We start from the raw sequence: 16487 nt of genomic DNA, 5'->3' as shown, positions 1-16487 counted from the left end.
TCCTGTATGGACCATGCTCAGGACAACAAGGATTCATCTTAAAAGTATATAACATGTTATTTAATTTCTCTAACCATGTCTATATCCTAGGGGGGGGGATTGGAATGCAATAATTGACCCTAAAATTGACCGTTCTAATAAATCCAAATCATATAACACACAAGCCTCCCTGGCTCTAATGGAATTAGTCTCTGACTTTGATTTGATTGACCCCGTATCCTTTGATAGTCAGACCAGGAACAATAACATTTACACATTCTTCTCTAAATGCCATAATTCTTGGTCACACATAGATTTCTTTCTAATGTCTAGTATACTAACTAATTGGCAAATAAAATATTCAACTGAGCCCAGATTCTTTTCAGACCATTCAAAGATTGCTTTAATGATAAACTTTGCACCTAACACATCCCTAATAAATAAAGGTTTTTAACTGGTCTCTCAACAGCAATGTTTTGCATGACCTGACAGTTACTGAGGAGATAACCAATATTCTAAATGAGTTGAACTCTGACCCTTGTGACCTAGATATCCCATACGACATCCTTTGGGTCGGCATGTAAAACTGTAATTAGGGGTATATTTATCCAAAAATCCTCCTATCTTAAAAAAAAAGAGGAAAGAGAAGGAGAACCGCCTAGTATCCAAGATTAACAATCTAGATGTTAAGCTTCAAGTGAATTACACCTTAGCTATGGAAAATGAAATGATAAATAAGCAAAGAGAGTTGTTTGACCTGCACCAATCCAACTATTCCTTTCAAGAATTAAGATTTATAACAAAATACTCCAAATGGATTCAAACTGCTCTAAAGCTAGCTAGACTGATCAAAAATAAGCTTTAATCACCCAGAATTGCCCTTATTCACCACAAGGATACATTTTATAAATCAGATACTCAAATTATTCATTTATTTTACAAAGTGTATTCTGATATCCATGCTAGTAGCAATCTCCAAACCCCAATTGCAGAGATGGAGAATTATCTTAACAACATTACATTTCCAAAACTAAATGAAAACCAGATAGTAATCCTTTCTTCTCCTCTGACAATCCAAGAAGTTATAAAGGCCACTGACAACCTTAAACTAGGGAAAGCTCCAGCACCAAATGTTTACTCCCCAGATTTCTATAAAACCTTTAAAGACATCTTAGCTCCCACCCTACTTAAGCTATATAATTGCATATCAAGTAATGGTATTGTAGACCTTTATATTAATCATTCAGAGACCATACTAATCCCCAAACATAGCCTGGATAAATCAAACCTTAACAACTACAGGCCTATCTCCCTCATGAATGTTGACATAAAAATGTTATCAGCCATACTTGCTGAAAGATTTAAAAAAGTTATTAACTCCCTAATTTCTGCAGAAGAAGCAAGTTTCATGTCCAGCAGACATACCTGGGACAATAGTGACAGACATTTCAGTTTCAGACTTCATATCCTTCATAAAATGCATATTAATGCAAAACTTGTTATTCAAGCAACTTTGTAAGTTTATAAGAGTAGTACTTAAATTCTCTCCCTGTTTTGAGCCTTTGTCCCCCATTATTTTTGGCATTGACCAAATTTCTTACACTGATATTGAGATGTATGGCTGTAGTGTATAACACCACAAAAAACTTTCTAGGTTTATAACAGCAGTATTTAAAATCTGTCCCTATTTTGGCCCTTACCCCTTTTATTTTTCAGATTGTCTAGATTTTTTTTGTACTGAGTAGTTCAGAGATATGTTTGTGGAGTATATTATAATACCACAATAACAACAAAAATAGAATAAACCACAGCTTGGTTACTGGGACAGTCCTTTATTCTACATAGGTCTAGTGTTCAGTACAAACATGCTTTCAGTGACTCAGAAGTGTATGCCTATAACTCAAAAAGCCTATCCCTATTAAAGATTTCTTTGAGGTAGAAGTAAGATTGAATGACACAGTCACAAATGCAAAATCTTATCTATTAAATACAAATAGTAAAAAGAAATAATACCACTGTTTGGTGTGGTATGGTGTGGCGAACAATGAAAAAATCACAATATAAGAAATATATGCAACAAATAAACAGTTACTCATTCGCAATCACACCTGGCAGTCCAAAAAGTCTTTCCACGTCTCTTCAGACCTCAATTCTTAAGAAGATATAATCCAAAGGAATAAAACAGATCCAATTAGGCTTATAAATCCACTCTCACTTCTGAGCACAATAAAATATGTTTATTGTAGTACAGAGTTGGCAAGCGCTTTCACTGAATAGCTTTCTCAAACCAATAACAACTAATTCTGAAAGAGATGCTTATATACAAAGAAATAAAACAATTATTCAATTAACAGCAATCCTTAAAGGTAAATACTTAAAAAATTATGAAATAAATAAAATACAAAGGACATATATGTTTAAAAACATACATATAATACTTAATGTAACGTGTACTAAAAAATAAAAATACAAATACTATCTAAATCCTTATTTGTTTAATTAAAATACTATATAAATCCTTATTTATGAAAAAAGAAAATTATTATTACATCTAATTTCATCTCATTTTAAACCTCCTGTTTTTGAAAATAGGTTTTAATGGTACCCTGTCATTAAGCCCTGGACTGATGTGGGCTTGAGTTCTTATTATCCATTGTGTCTCAACTTGTTCAGTATAATTACTGACATCACCACCTCTGATATTAGGTACATTTACTTGCAATACAGAGAACAAAAACATGTGCGTATTGCCATACTGGCTAATGTGCTTAGATAAGGCATTCACCTCAGATCTAATACGAATTTGATATAGGTGTTCTCTTATTCTTTCTTTTAACATCCTATCCATCTTGCCTATATAAAATGAATGACAGGACACACAGTTTGCAATATAAATCACATGTTTTGTCTCACAGCTAGCACTAACTTTAACAGAAAAAACCTGCCCAGTTACTGGTTGAACAAAAATACTAATATTATTAATATAACAACAAAAGTTACAATGATTACATGGTTGTGTGCCTTCAAAGCTCAAATTATCTCTTTGATGTATTGAGTCTCTAAAACATAGTAACCTATGCAGGTTTTTCTTATTCTTATAAGTAAAGCGCGGTTGTTCACCTGCATGCTTTTTAACTTCAGGGTCCAGGGTTAGCAGGTTCCAATGTTTAATAATGATGTTTTTAATATTATGCACATCCTGTGTATAAAAAAGGGGGAACCTCTGTTGATTCTGATCATTGACATTGTCAGTAATCCCACTAGTATTGGTTCCATAGACCTGTAACCCCATCTCAGAAAATATTGGACATGCTTTACCTTCCCTAATGCTTCTAACCTGAGTAAACGCCCTATCAATTTCTCCTGATTTATAATTCCTGCTACGAAACTTAATGTTTAGATCGTCCAACTCCCTTTCAAAATCATCATTGCGTGAGTTCAACCTTGACGCCCTGATTCCTTGCCCTTTAAGAATGTTAAAAAAGATATGATCAGGGTGCATACTATCCCTGTATAAGAGTGTATTCTTATAACCATGTAATCATTGTAACTTTTGTTGTTATATTAATAATATTAGTATTGTTGGTTTGAGAAAGCTATTCAGCAAAAGCGCCTGCCAACTGTGTACTACAATAAACATATTTTATTGTGCTCAGAAGTGAGAGTGAATTTATAAGCCTAATTGGATCTGTTTTATTCCTTTGGATTATATCTTCTTAAGAACTGAGGTCTGAAGAGACGTGGAAAGACTTTTTGGACTGCCAGGTATGATTGCGAACGAGTAACTATTTATTTGTTGCATCTTATCTATTAAGCCATAATATAGTATAGAAACTTAAATTTATGAATAATTTCATGGGGATGCAAAACAGGAGAAATAAGAAAATGTTAAAGTAGTAGAAGAAAGAGTGAACATGTTTAAAGAATGTGAGATGTTAAGTGCCAGTACTTTGAACAAATCAGAAAGAAAGACTTTTTTTTTATGTTATGCCTAGACAGCACTCCTAAGTGTTCAGAGTATTTAGTTTCAGACCTGATGATGCAACTACTAAATAGATCACTGACATCTTTGGCCAAGGTGCTCTGTTACCAAACACACAAATACAGTTATGAAACACTCATTGCTCAGATATTAATTTTTATGGAAAATTCATGATTAATGACTTGTACAGAAATCCACCAGCTTATATCTATACTCTGTCTATCTGTCTTTCACTTTATCTATCTATGGGTCTACCTCAGTAGGTCAACACATCACAATTTTGACAGCAAAACAGTCAACCTCAAAAGGTCAACATTGGAAAAGCTGACACTAAACTACACATACACAAGCCTTGCAGCATGCATCCAATAAAAAAAAAAAAAAAATGAACATTGTTATTATGAAGGGTAGAAGCCCATCACACATCTACTAATTATATATATTAACTCCAAAATTTCACAGTCTCAGGGAAATGAAATTTCCCTCACCCAGAGGTTGTCCATCTAGCACAACTGGTGACCTTTACCATATGTTGACGTTTTGTGGTTGACTTTCTTGCTGTCAACATTGTGGTGTGTTGACATGATGAAGTTTTGCCATATAGATAGAGAAAGATATAGATATGTATATAAATTTAAGTTGGTAGCTATGTGAGATCTCATTGCACTGGGGTCTGTGAATTTGCACTTATCCCACTGTTGTGCAATCTTGGAGCTGGTATATATAATATACAAAATATTTTTTTTCTCTTATTAAGTCTTTTTAGATTACATCTAAAAATATTTCTCTTTTTGTATGCACTGCTTTGTGTATTCATGGAATGATGAGACAATTATATATATATGTATATTTGGGTCCCCTGCATTTTGTCGAATGGCCATTTGGTCGACACATGTTGGGGGTGGTGTGTAATGTTGGTGGTATGGATAGCCAATTGGTCCAAATGTCAGTGATGTGTTTTGGTCAGACAGGTGAGTAGGGTTGGAGGTGGTTTGAGTGTATGTACACGTGTTAGTGAGTTAGGCTTAGGGTTACGGATAGGTGTTATATGTTTGTGTGCGAGTGTGTGTATTTTAGGGTTAGGGTAAGGGTTTGATAAGGAAATAGACATTGTGTTGTTAGTGTGTGCTCATGCATGTTTGTGTGTCCAAATATGTCATGTGTAGTGGCAGTGTTACAAGAAGGTTTTTTTTAACGTATATTTTATGGTTAGGGTTGGGGAAGAGGCAACATTAGGGTTAGGGTTAGGACCCATTACTAAGGTACTGCAGATGGGTGGAGCATGGCTTGATGACAGCTTCCCCCTTACAACCTGTTGATCCCACTAGCAACTGAACTGCCATGGGATATGAACCATAGCATAACTGCATTGGTGGCTGAAAGGAGAAGTGGCAAAAAGAAGTTGCAGAATAAATAATCATAGCAAATATGTTATCCTGTAAAACATTGTTTAACATTATGAATGTGTTTAAAGGAACTGTTAAAGTACAGTGTTTAAATGCAATGCTTATTTGAAAATGGTTAAGATGCTTCAGAAAGGTTGTGATCCTTAAACGTTATAAAAGCACTGTTTTGAGACTCTAAATACAATTAAAATGCATTTACAGCCTAACAGTTTTTGAATGTGTGACATTTTACTGTAAGAATTCTGAGAGAAAGCTATATCAGATAATCATCTGATTTTTTTATACTCTGATTTGGACTGAGAAATAACTCAGTAGGATAGACATGAGGTGCTTAAGAATGTATAGTAAGTTAGAAACACACTTACTGGCTGGAGTACTTGAATGGTAGCACTGACTCTATGCTTTTATCTGCATTATTATTAATTTCCTAGTACCTATTTGTACTATTTTATTAATGCACTATACATGAAGTATAGGAAGATTAGAATCATAAAAACTACAGCTAAAAGTTTTTTTAAAAATCTCATTCTCCAACCTGGAAACAGATTGGTTATCCATGCTATAGTGAGCCATCAACTTCTTTGGCATATAAAAAAATTACAGTTATTAAGATGTACCCAAATGATCCTTAAATTTCATTTCACTACCTGAAATGCTTATGCAGTATTTTTATCCTATACATTCTCATTTTTCTCACTGTGAATAAATGCATTCTCAATTTACCTGTGCTAAGTTCAGAAATAGCGGTCTGTTTGACATTATGTCACAAAGGTTAGAGTTTGACCTCCATAAATTCTTGGTGCATATAACAGCCATTTTGCATCTGACTCTCATTTGCTCACTCCCACAAGTCAATCTACAACTGACATTTTCACTATGTCTTCACACATTAAAATCATGTCATTTGTAACTGTTGTTTCCCTTCCTATCCTTTTATTTTTTTTTTGTATTTCAAGATTATTGATCATCAAATATTTTATCAATTGAAACTTGATTTGCAATGTAACGCATTTCATTAAATGACCTTTACTACTTGTTTCTTCTGGTAGTAATAACACATTTTAACCAACATGTTACAATGAACATGTCACCTTACCCTTTAAGCTGATTTCTGAATACTGTCAGCTACAAAGCTGTTTGGTTACATGTTTCAGCTGTGCATAATCTTGAAAATCACATACACATCCTGTGCATATTGTAAAAATCATATACACATTCTGTGCATATTGTGAAAACCATATACACATACTGTGCATATTGCAAATATCATAGGTTCACAGGTTTATACCTACCAGGGTCTTTACAAGCCTAACTTTGCAACCTAACCAAGTTTTGTCCTTGAGTTCCTTGGATGCCTATATATTGGGGTATGTTAATCAGGAGATTATGTTTGAGGGGCATGTTAGTTGGGGGTTAATTTACTTAATGTCAACCTCTGTCCATCAGAGACACAGGGGCAGAATGGGGATAATTTGTGATTTCCCATCTGCAGCGATCAAGGTTTGTTTTGAATAAGGTCAGGGGTGAACTCTGCTTGTCATACATGGGGAGCTTATGCTATACTGCAGGTGTTATTTGAGAAGTATATTGATCTCTCCAGTATGTTCTTTTTATTTCACAGGGAAAATTCAGGTTCTTGGATCTAGTGTTTCTGGTGCTGTTTGTTTTGCAGATGTGCAAGAGATCCATCAGAGCTGCTTCTGAGGATGCCTTATATCCTAGGCATAGATTGCCTCTCAGTAACATGTAGACGACTGGGTACAGAGATAGGTCCTTACGTTCTCTTGGTGAGGAACCATTAAGGGCATTCCTGCTGTTGCAAGTGGCTGGTTAGGTACATGACAAAAGGGGACTGTACTCAATGATGGGTCTGGTAATAGCTGAGTAGAGTGGTACTATAACTACCTTGGATCTGGATGCCATTCCCTTATTTATGAGTTGGGTGACATAGAATGATTTTCTTACTATCTTCTCTAGGTGTTAGTCAAAGGCTAGATTACTGTCTACATATGTTCCCAGATTCCAAGCTATCGGGTCAACTCTTAGGGGTGTTTTATTGAAGGAGTATTTAGCTTGGGTGGATGTTTTCCAAAGGACACTGTAATTCATTTCTTCTCACTGAGTATTGATTCTTGGCTTTGACACCAGACATTTGTTTGTTCTAGAGCCACTTGTAGGATGTTGGTGTCATAGGGGGAATCTATGATAGCTCCCAATTTATAGCCATGTGTAAACTTGGTGATCCACATGCCTTTAACATTAGCCTTAACTTCGGAGAAGTAGATGCGAAACAGAAGCAGGCCCATTACTGAATCCTGAGTACTCCTCTGGTGACTGGTTTGCTGGTGGAGGTAGTCTTGCTGATCCTGACTTCTTTGGTCCTATCTGTGAAACAGTCAGCAATCCAGTGAGTTATGTAGAGGTTTTATGCCTAGTTCCTAGAGTTTGTCAACAATACATGAGTGGGGTATTGTAGCAAACACCTTGGCCAGATCAAGATAGGCAGTATGCAGCATTTTCCCCTCATCCATAGCCTTGATAACCTTCTTGAAAAAGCCTAGCAGGTTGAGTAGGCAAGACCTTCCCTTAACAAAGCCAAACTGGGATGGGTCCATTGTCTGTAGGTTGCCAGTGTCCTTACTGACCATTTCCATGATAATTTGTTCCATAGCTTTGCATATTAAACTTGTCAGACTCATGGGTTTTCAGTTCTCAGGGGTCAGTTGATGGTCCACACTTATGAAGAGCGATGACCATTGCAGCCCTCCATTCACTTAGCAGGTAATCTGTTTTGAGGCTGTAAGTGCCTCAAGAGGTCCTGCTAATTTTAAGTTATTTAGCAGGCAACTGGGAATATTGTCAGGGCCCATTAAAGCAGTGTATTTTGGCCTTGCCAAGCACCACCAGGACCTGTTCCCTGTTGATAACTGTGAGGATATGCTAGAAGGGATTCCACAGGGGGTCATGGGGGAATGGCTGGTGAAATTAGCCGGTTCTGTACACTACTGAATGTTACCTTTAAGGTTCCCAACATAGATGAAGAAGGTCTTATGATTGTTCTTAGCCTAGCAGGCTATCCTGACCTTGCAACTGGCCTTGTTAGACTTTAGTAGACCTCTTAGTTTCTTCTTTAGTTGAATCAGAGAGATCTTGTCTCTGAGAGTTATTCTTTATGATTTTGGCCATAACTTTTTTTCTTTTGTTTTATACCATGTAAAGGTAAGGATTTCACCAATGAAGACTGTTTTTGGTGTCAGATCTGGGTTTACTTCTGCTAGATATGGCAGCTAAAATCCAGCCATTTTCATGTTTGTACAGGGTTTCTGTAAATAATTTTGCATAGGTAGTTTTGTTTTTGGGGTTTGAGGGAGCCATACATTTTGGCAAACTGTCACTTAATAGGCTGTAGTTAGCCTTACAATATTTCCTAACTTTTTATGGGTTTAGTTGGGCTTATTTTTTAATTTGAGTGAGACACTCACTAATGAGTATGTGACATGGATCCTGTGCTTGAGAGTATTAGGTCTAATATGTTCAATCCTCTGGTTGTAGTGTGCACTATCTGGTACAGGGTGTTTGTGTTGTTATAGTCTAGGAAACATTGTACCTGTGAGTAAGAGGCAGTGTATGTTTCCCTTGTCTATCCCATGAGTAGGGTATTTGGTTGGATGGTGAGCTCCTCTTCTAGTAAGTCTAGGTAAGAGTTGTGAACTTTGTGGGTCATAGGGGTTGACCTGTAGCTGACTAGGATATGGTAATAAACCTCATCTATGGAGACATGGACATGGATGAACCTGTTTAACCAACCTAGAGTTATATTTGTTGCTAATGTAGATTGAAACACCTCCACCTTTAGCCCCATCTGTGTGTTGCTGTTAGTTTAAATGAGTGGAAGGCACTGCAAGTTTTGGTAACTGTACAGATGTCTACATTCTCCAGAGCGAAGAGAGCTTGTAGGGTGTGGAGTTTCTTGTTTAGGCTCTTACATCTTAAGGTTGCTTTGATTTTTTTTTTTTTTTTGCTATGTTGGTAGTTTTCTCATTTTGACATTGCCTAAAAAGGCTCTAAGGGGGTGTATACAGTGCATATTGTGAAAACTGGTCAAGATAAACATAAAATAACTGTATTTCCTAATATTAAAATTAAAATAAAATCTTGTCGTACCCTAATAAACACCCATTTATTTACTACGTGGGTTCAGTGGAGACACAATTCTTTTTCAAAAAAATCTGAAAAGAATGTCTGGTTAAATGACTTGTTTAAGGTCACAGTAGGCAAATAAAAACTGGGGGAATCAAAGCCTTAACAGAGGAACTGCAGTTTACTGCCCTAATCCTCTGCATCGACAGCAAGTTTTACTGCTGATACCATTTTGTCCAAGAGAAGAAAGCAATCAAATATATTTTAATTAACTAATTAGTCCCTTTATTAGTATTACTATAAAATAAAACTACAACCACTAAAAGTTTCTCACACTTCTTAAGTAACTATTCCCCCAATGCACAGACACAAAAATATTGTCTGATGCATTACATTTAAGTCTGCAAGTAGTCTTGCTGCTTATTGCCTCATGATTTTTAATGCATTTATTTTCATAACCATTTTGCAACTAAGTTACCATTTCTCCCTTAGTCTTTAGTTAATCAATTAGTTAATTAGTCCTATTTTACTTATTCTTCTTCAAAAGGATTTGAACATTACTAATAACATATCATTAAACGTATGCAGGGAAAAAAATCTGAATATGAAAACTGCTTTCGAATGTTATCACATCTAGTTACATATAATTTTAGCAAAAATAACTTTTTGTGAAACTTCATATATTTGCATATGTGAAAGATGATTGAGCTGCATTTGCAATATTCTAGTTAGTATTTGATTGAAGCAATTACCAATTGTCATTGTTGTTTATCACCTTGTACATGAATGAAGGTTTTCACATGTCTATCTACAATCTACCAAAGCTGAAATCCTTTTGCAAAATTAAAGTCAATTGTTCTTCACAAACTGTGGAACAAGAATGAAAACATTGTTTATGGTTTCCTGACATAAAATAAATACTTTACTTGGGCTTACTATACCCTTCCTAACACCTATGAAGCAGATTAGCAGTCACTGATTATGCAGCAATGCAGCTCAGGAGACATGAATATCTTCTCTTTGTGTCTCCATAATGTGAAATCATATTAGAAAATTATAGTTTTTGACATACAATTTATTAACAAATGTGCGATTTTGTAATGCTGATTAACTAAATTTACTACTGATTCCAGCTTACACGGGAAGTTTATCTTGTGACAATAAGAAAAAAAAGAATGTGAATTTAGTCCAAACAGCTTTTTCTAACAAAATATTTCATGCACTTGGGAATTTACACTTGCATATTTCCTCTATCCTTGGCAATAATGTTATTTTAAACAGTCAGGACTGTGACCATACTAAGATGCATAATTTAATATTCTGGTATTTCAAAGCTCAAAAATCATCCAGTTTGTAACTAGAATGTCCCACTAAAATGTCAGTGTAAAACATAGAACCCCTTTTTGATTATTTTCCTATTAACAAAGGGAGTCTTTATAAATTACATTTTACAAAGAAATTTGAATACTCTCAGTTTTGCCTTCATTGGAAATGCAACAAGTTTTACAAAATATAGGGGTCCATTTAGATATACAAACCACCTCTTTTTTCATTGCATTTCCATGAACAGACTTACTGTTTAGTACTTTTAAACTCTACACAGGTGCACAATTTATCTACCATTTAAATCTCATTAAAACATTAACATGTAAAAGAACTCACATTGTCTTTATGAAGCCTTCAGCATTAAAAATAATTTCAAAAACCTTAGATTGTCTCTCTGAATATATGGGGTGGGGTGCACTCAGCCACACAGAATATTCTGCAACAGTCTGTAGATGTCTTTGTGTACAAATGCACATGTATAAATGTCTGTGTGCATTTATAAGTATGCACAACTTTTACACTACCTTGGAAAAGATTTCCTGTTAAAATATTTAAACACACTAATTCACTTTTCATTGCCAGTGCAATATATATTTTTTTCTTGTGTTTGAAAACCACAGTAAAATACATTTTACAATCTGAAACATAAATCCTGCCATTAAAATCACAGTATATAATTAGTACTGAATAAAGGTCTATATTGTAATCAGACAGAGGTAAAAGAAAATAACCATGAATCACTTGGCATACAGCCAACATTTAGAACTCATTTACATTAAAACCAAGCTATTATTACTGCATTCCATTTACATATATTTTCAGGAAGAATGCTATCTATGTTAAATTATGACATATTTTCATCCATCATCCTTGGGCAACTCAGAACAACAAAAACTGTGTGACAAACTCATACTTTCTACTGCTTTAGGACTTTTAACCAGTTAATGGCTGAATTGTATTCTGCAAAAGTCAAACGTTGACACTTTTTGAGCTGCATAGGGATGGGGGTCTGTTTTTAAACAAGACAGTTTTTTTGAATCATCAGTCTATTTGTACATTTTTTTCTCCCATTGTTCCTGCAATGCAGCAAAGAATCATTGGCTGTTTACTGTGCTAAACCATATACCATGCCATTAATGCTCTTTAAGACTGAGGAGCATTAATTTATTAGCTTTTTATTGGAAAGTCTCTGTAAGAGTTTAACAGAGTTCCTTATCAACATGTAATTAAAAATAGTTTGTCTGCAGTCCATATATCTTGCAGAATAAAAATAAAACACTGAATTGTACTTGTTTCTGTTTTGTCCTGACAATATACACAGCCATGGACTGAAGTTCCATCTGCCTTAGCTCCTGCATCCACCTATCTCTATCAGGATGTTCAGACTACCTATTCTATGGACTAATTATGTTAAAGTGGAATTGCTTGCTCTTCTGTCCCACATTTCTCTCTCTTATCTGAGATAAGAGAAAATGCTAGGTTATTTTAGAAAAAAATGACCAAGCATGCCAGCATCAACAGGTTTCTAACTTCTGTCTATTATTAATAATTCCACTAAGACACAAAAGCAGTTTAAGGCAAGATATGTTTTGTTCTGAATAGAATGGCAGCATAAAGCAAAGTCTAACATAATTTAAAACACATAGCAGGACTACAGACTTTAAGCACATAAACAAAATACAGACTAATCTCACATTATTCCTTCTGGAAAGTTCTTTCTAATTATAATTCATATGCTTAGCTGACAGTAGAACAATACAATCATTATTTAGAGACTGCTGATGGTTGTTGCATTTCAGTATATGTTCGTACTCCATACCGTTTCTCATAACTTCATCCATTCAGTGACTTTCCTTTACACAAACATACAATTTGTAACAAAATAAGGACAGACTATATAACTGCTTATTTTAAGCAAGTAATATTCCATAATATTCCTTTTTTTAACAAAGCTGTACTATGATTTTCTTCAAAGATGCAACATATAGTTGCTGGCTGTGTTCATGCTGTATTCATGTTTCACAGAATTCTGGTCTGAAATTTAGGCATCCACTTTGATGGTTGTAATGTCTGAAATAATTCTACTTGGGAAAATACATTTGAGCACTTATATTTTAGCAGTTTTTCCATCTGACATTTACTTGTTTCTGAGAAAAAAATGATAATATGATGTTATACAAGATGTCCAATGAAGATTGTGGCCATAACTGTTAATGTATTCTCTAAAGGCAGACTAAGTTATCTGATAGCACTGAGTCATGTTTAGGGCTTATCTACTTTTAGTCCAATGGCCAGACACCCTAAAGCACTTAACTGTGGTTTTCAAACACTGATTCTAGTCCATTGGCCAGGGACCCTAAAGCAAATATTACTGTTATTTAAAGTTCATTGCCAGCTTGAGAATACATTAGAAAATACTTGTGAGTATGCTGCATGTGCAATTTTTCAAAATGTGCTCATGGGTATATTAATTTAACATTTGTTAATTGGGAAAGTCTGACTTGCAATGAAGCCAATTTTCAGCAGAGGCCTGGGAAGAAACACATGTCTTTGTAAAGTGGGAGGAAACCCAAATGAATGCAGGAAGGGCATGCGAACTTCACACCGAAGGGACCCTAGCTGAGAAATGAACCAGAGAACCTCTTGCTACAAGGTGACAATGCTACTGCTGCACCACTGTACCATCCAATGCTTCTTTATTGAAATCTGTCCATATATGTCTTTGTATTTGTTTTCTGAGGATATAGCATTGATCTCCATGGACCTTTTTCAGACAGCCCAGAAGTGGTGTCTGGTTTAGTGACTTGCTTCTATAATAGAATATGACACTGAATTTAAAAGAAGGTGTTCTATCTTTATGCTGTACAGTTTTGTAAACAAATTTAACTTTTTCCCCCATAAAAAATAGCTAGTTTTGCTTGTCATTTTATGTCTATATAAACTGCAGTAACCAATAGTTTGTCTATCAGTTATTGAATGGCCTAGTTTGTCAATGCATTACAATGATTTTAATTTTATGAATTGCCTTGAAAATGAAGAACTGGTAAATTACAAGCTTGAATACAAACAGACGTAAATAATCAGTAAACCCATGCTATAGGGACAGAAAAGAAAGACTGAATAATTAAGAAAAAAATGTCAGAAATATCATGGTGTATGACTGTACATGAATGATATTTAAAGTTGAGTGAAGTAGAGAAATAGAGCAAAAAGGTAATAATATTAAAAAAGCAGAATAACTGCAGTAGTTCCACAGATTACAGAAGCAGAGAAAGAATGGGAAAAGTAAAGGTACACACAGATTACAAAACAAAATACTCTTTAGTGTGGAAAGGACTCTGGAAGAGGAAGGAAATAAATGGTTCATTGGTGTTTATTTTATGAATATCTACACCATGACTGCTGATACAAGGACTGAGCAGATGGTTTATTGGAACAGAAGGGAAGGCAATGCCAAAGATGACCAGTTTTGTAATGTATAAAAAGCCTTAGATAGCCAGCCAGATTCAATAAAGCCTACATGGTCCATTTACACAGTGTGCACATCGCTTCATGGCATGCACATGGTAGCACACAGTTTTGGATTCAATAAGCAGCTATACATGGTGTGTAGCACCACACAAACAAGGTCCACATTGTGGCATGCCAATTACAGCACAAGCAGCTGAATTGTATGCTAATCAACCAATCCAAGATGGAGGAGCCATTTAATAAACTATAAAACAACTATGTAAATTCAGTGCTGGTTTTCCCTGCAAATTCCAAAACCTATTAGAATACAGCCATGGAAAGGAGTCTACATAGAAAGAATGCTAGTTGATGCTGTTGCTTTAAATCATATGCATGTGCAACAGGCTGACTTCTGTGCTGCTGCTGCTGCTAATAGACAATGGCCAAAAAGGAGAAGAGTTTTCAAACACCATTTAACATTTCACCATCTGCATAAGATGGAAATTGCAGAATGCTACAGGGTGGATAGAGACACACTACAGGAACTCTGCAACCTATGTCATCCTCAACTCAGAGCCAGGGCAAACTGAAGACAACTCATACCAGTGGAGGCAAAGGTATGTGCAGCACTTAGAAGTTTAGCTAAAGGAACCTTTCAGAGACCAACAGGGGACATGCTGGGGGTGTCACCAACATCAGCATCCAGGATTCTCCATCAATTCCTGAATGCTATGCTACAACATGCTAGTGACCATATATATTTTCCATGTACTCCTGAGGACAGGGCCACAAATATGCATGAGTTCTCCCCTGTAGCACACTACCCTGAAGTACTGGGTGTTATAGATTGCACACATGTAGAAATTAAGGCATCACTGGAGGAACAGAGAAGGATCTACATAAATAGAAATGCATTCCACTCTATTAACTGCCAAGTCATTTGTAATTCCAAGGGAATCAACTTGAATATGTCTGCTATCAAACCAGGTAGTTACCATGACCCACATATCTGGAACACCCCTCAACTGTACTAGATGTTCACTGTGGGGATATCCCACAGGCTCATTTACTAGGGGATGCAGGTTATAAAAGAGAATTGTGGCTGATGATAACCATCAGAAATGCACACACACCTGCTGAAAAACACCTTAATGAGGCACATGCTCAAACCAGAAATATCATAGAGCGTATGTTTGGGCTGTTGAAGTCACAGTTCTGATACCTAGATACATCTTTGGGAGTCCGTAAGTACATGTACTGAAATATTCACTGTATGTGCCATGCTACATGACATCATTCTAAGAAAACAGCTTCAGCAGGATCAATAAAGGGAAGGAGCACACATCCCACCAGCAATGTCAAGGTCACCACAGTCAAACACAAGTGAGGAGTCAGAGGGGGAACCAGTAGCTGCTGTTGGTGTAGGTAGACATAGGCAGGCTTGATATGCCCTTGCACTGGCTAAGAGGGAACATGTAGCACAATCACTCACCACCTAACGGGCTAAATCTTTCCTACTAAGCACATACATGTGGTAACATTGATGCTAGGCAACACTCACAACCTTTACCTTCCCATGTAATGGCTGTGTATTCCTAGCATCAGAGAGAGTCAGCCCTGAACTAAAACTGTTGCAACTTCTGGATTTGCAAGGTGTTGAACCTGTAGTGTATTGTGTAATAATACTAATGAATGACATATCCTTGCATGTTGCTACTTGGTAATGTAAGCAAGTAAAAGGTGGTTGATTTGTACAGAAACATTTTTAAGATGTGACAGCAGAGACTTGTGGGACTTATATATGTCCACTATCAAGTAGTAGGCCTCAGGCATCAAAGATTCACACAACCATACCTCTCAAAAGTACTGATGGTCACCGAATGTCCTCAGTTTAGCACCATACTTTTTTACTTTAAAATCATTAGAGAGAAGTTAGAAAGAAATGAGACACATTTAATGTTCCCTGCCATCTTAGTACTCTTCTATTCCCTTCTTCCCCACTTTTAATAGGCTTTCCCTTGATATAGTCTACTTCTCTTCCTGCTTTACCTACTTTCTAGCCTCACCTCACTTTAATTGCTTAACATTCTAATGTACTTTCTTTACATTCTTAAATTAACCTTTCTCTGTCCCCGAATATGACTGAAATTTATTATCTAGTTCTCCTGCCAGAAAAAAAAGTATATGGGTTTTATGACATGCAC

This window comes from Protopterus annectens, chromosome 2.part1, assembly GCF_019279795.1.
Source record: "Protopterus annectens isolate FY-2018-M chromosome 2.part1, PAN1.0, whole genome shotgun sequence".
In the NCBI taxonomy this organism is placed as follows: domain Eukaryota; kingdom Metazoa; phylum Chordata; order Ceratodontiformes; family Protopteridae; genus Protopterus; species Protopterus annectens.
This window is presented reverse-complemented; position numbering follows the sequence as displayed.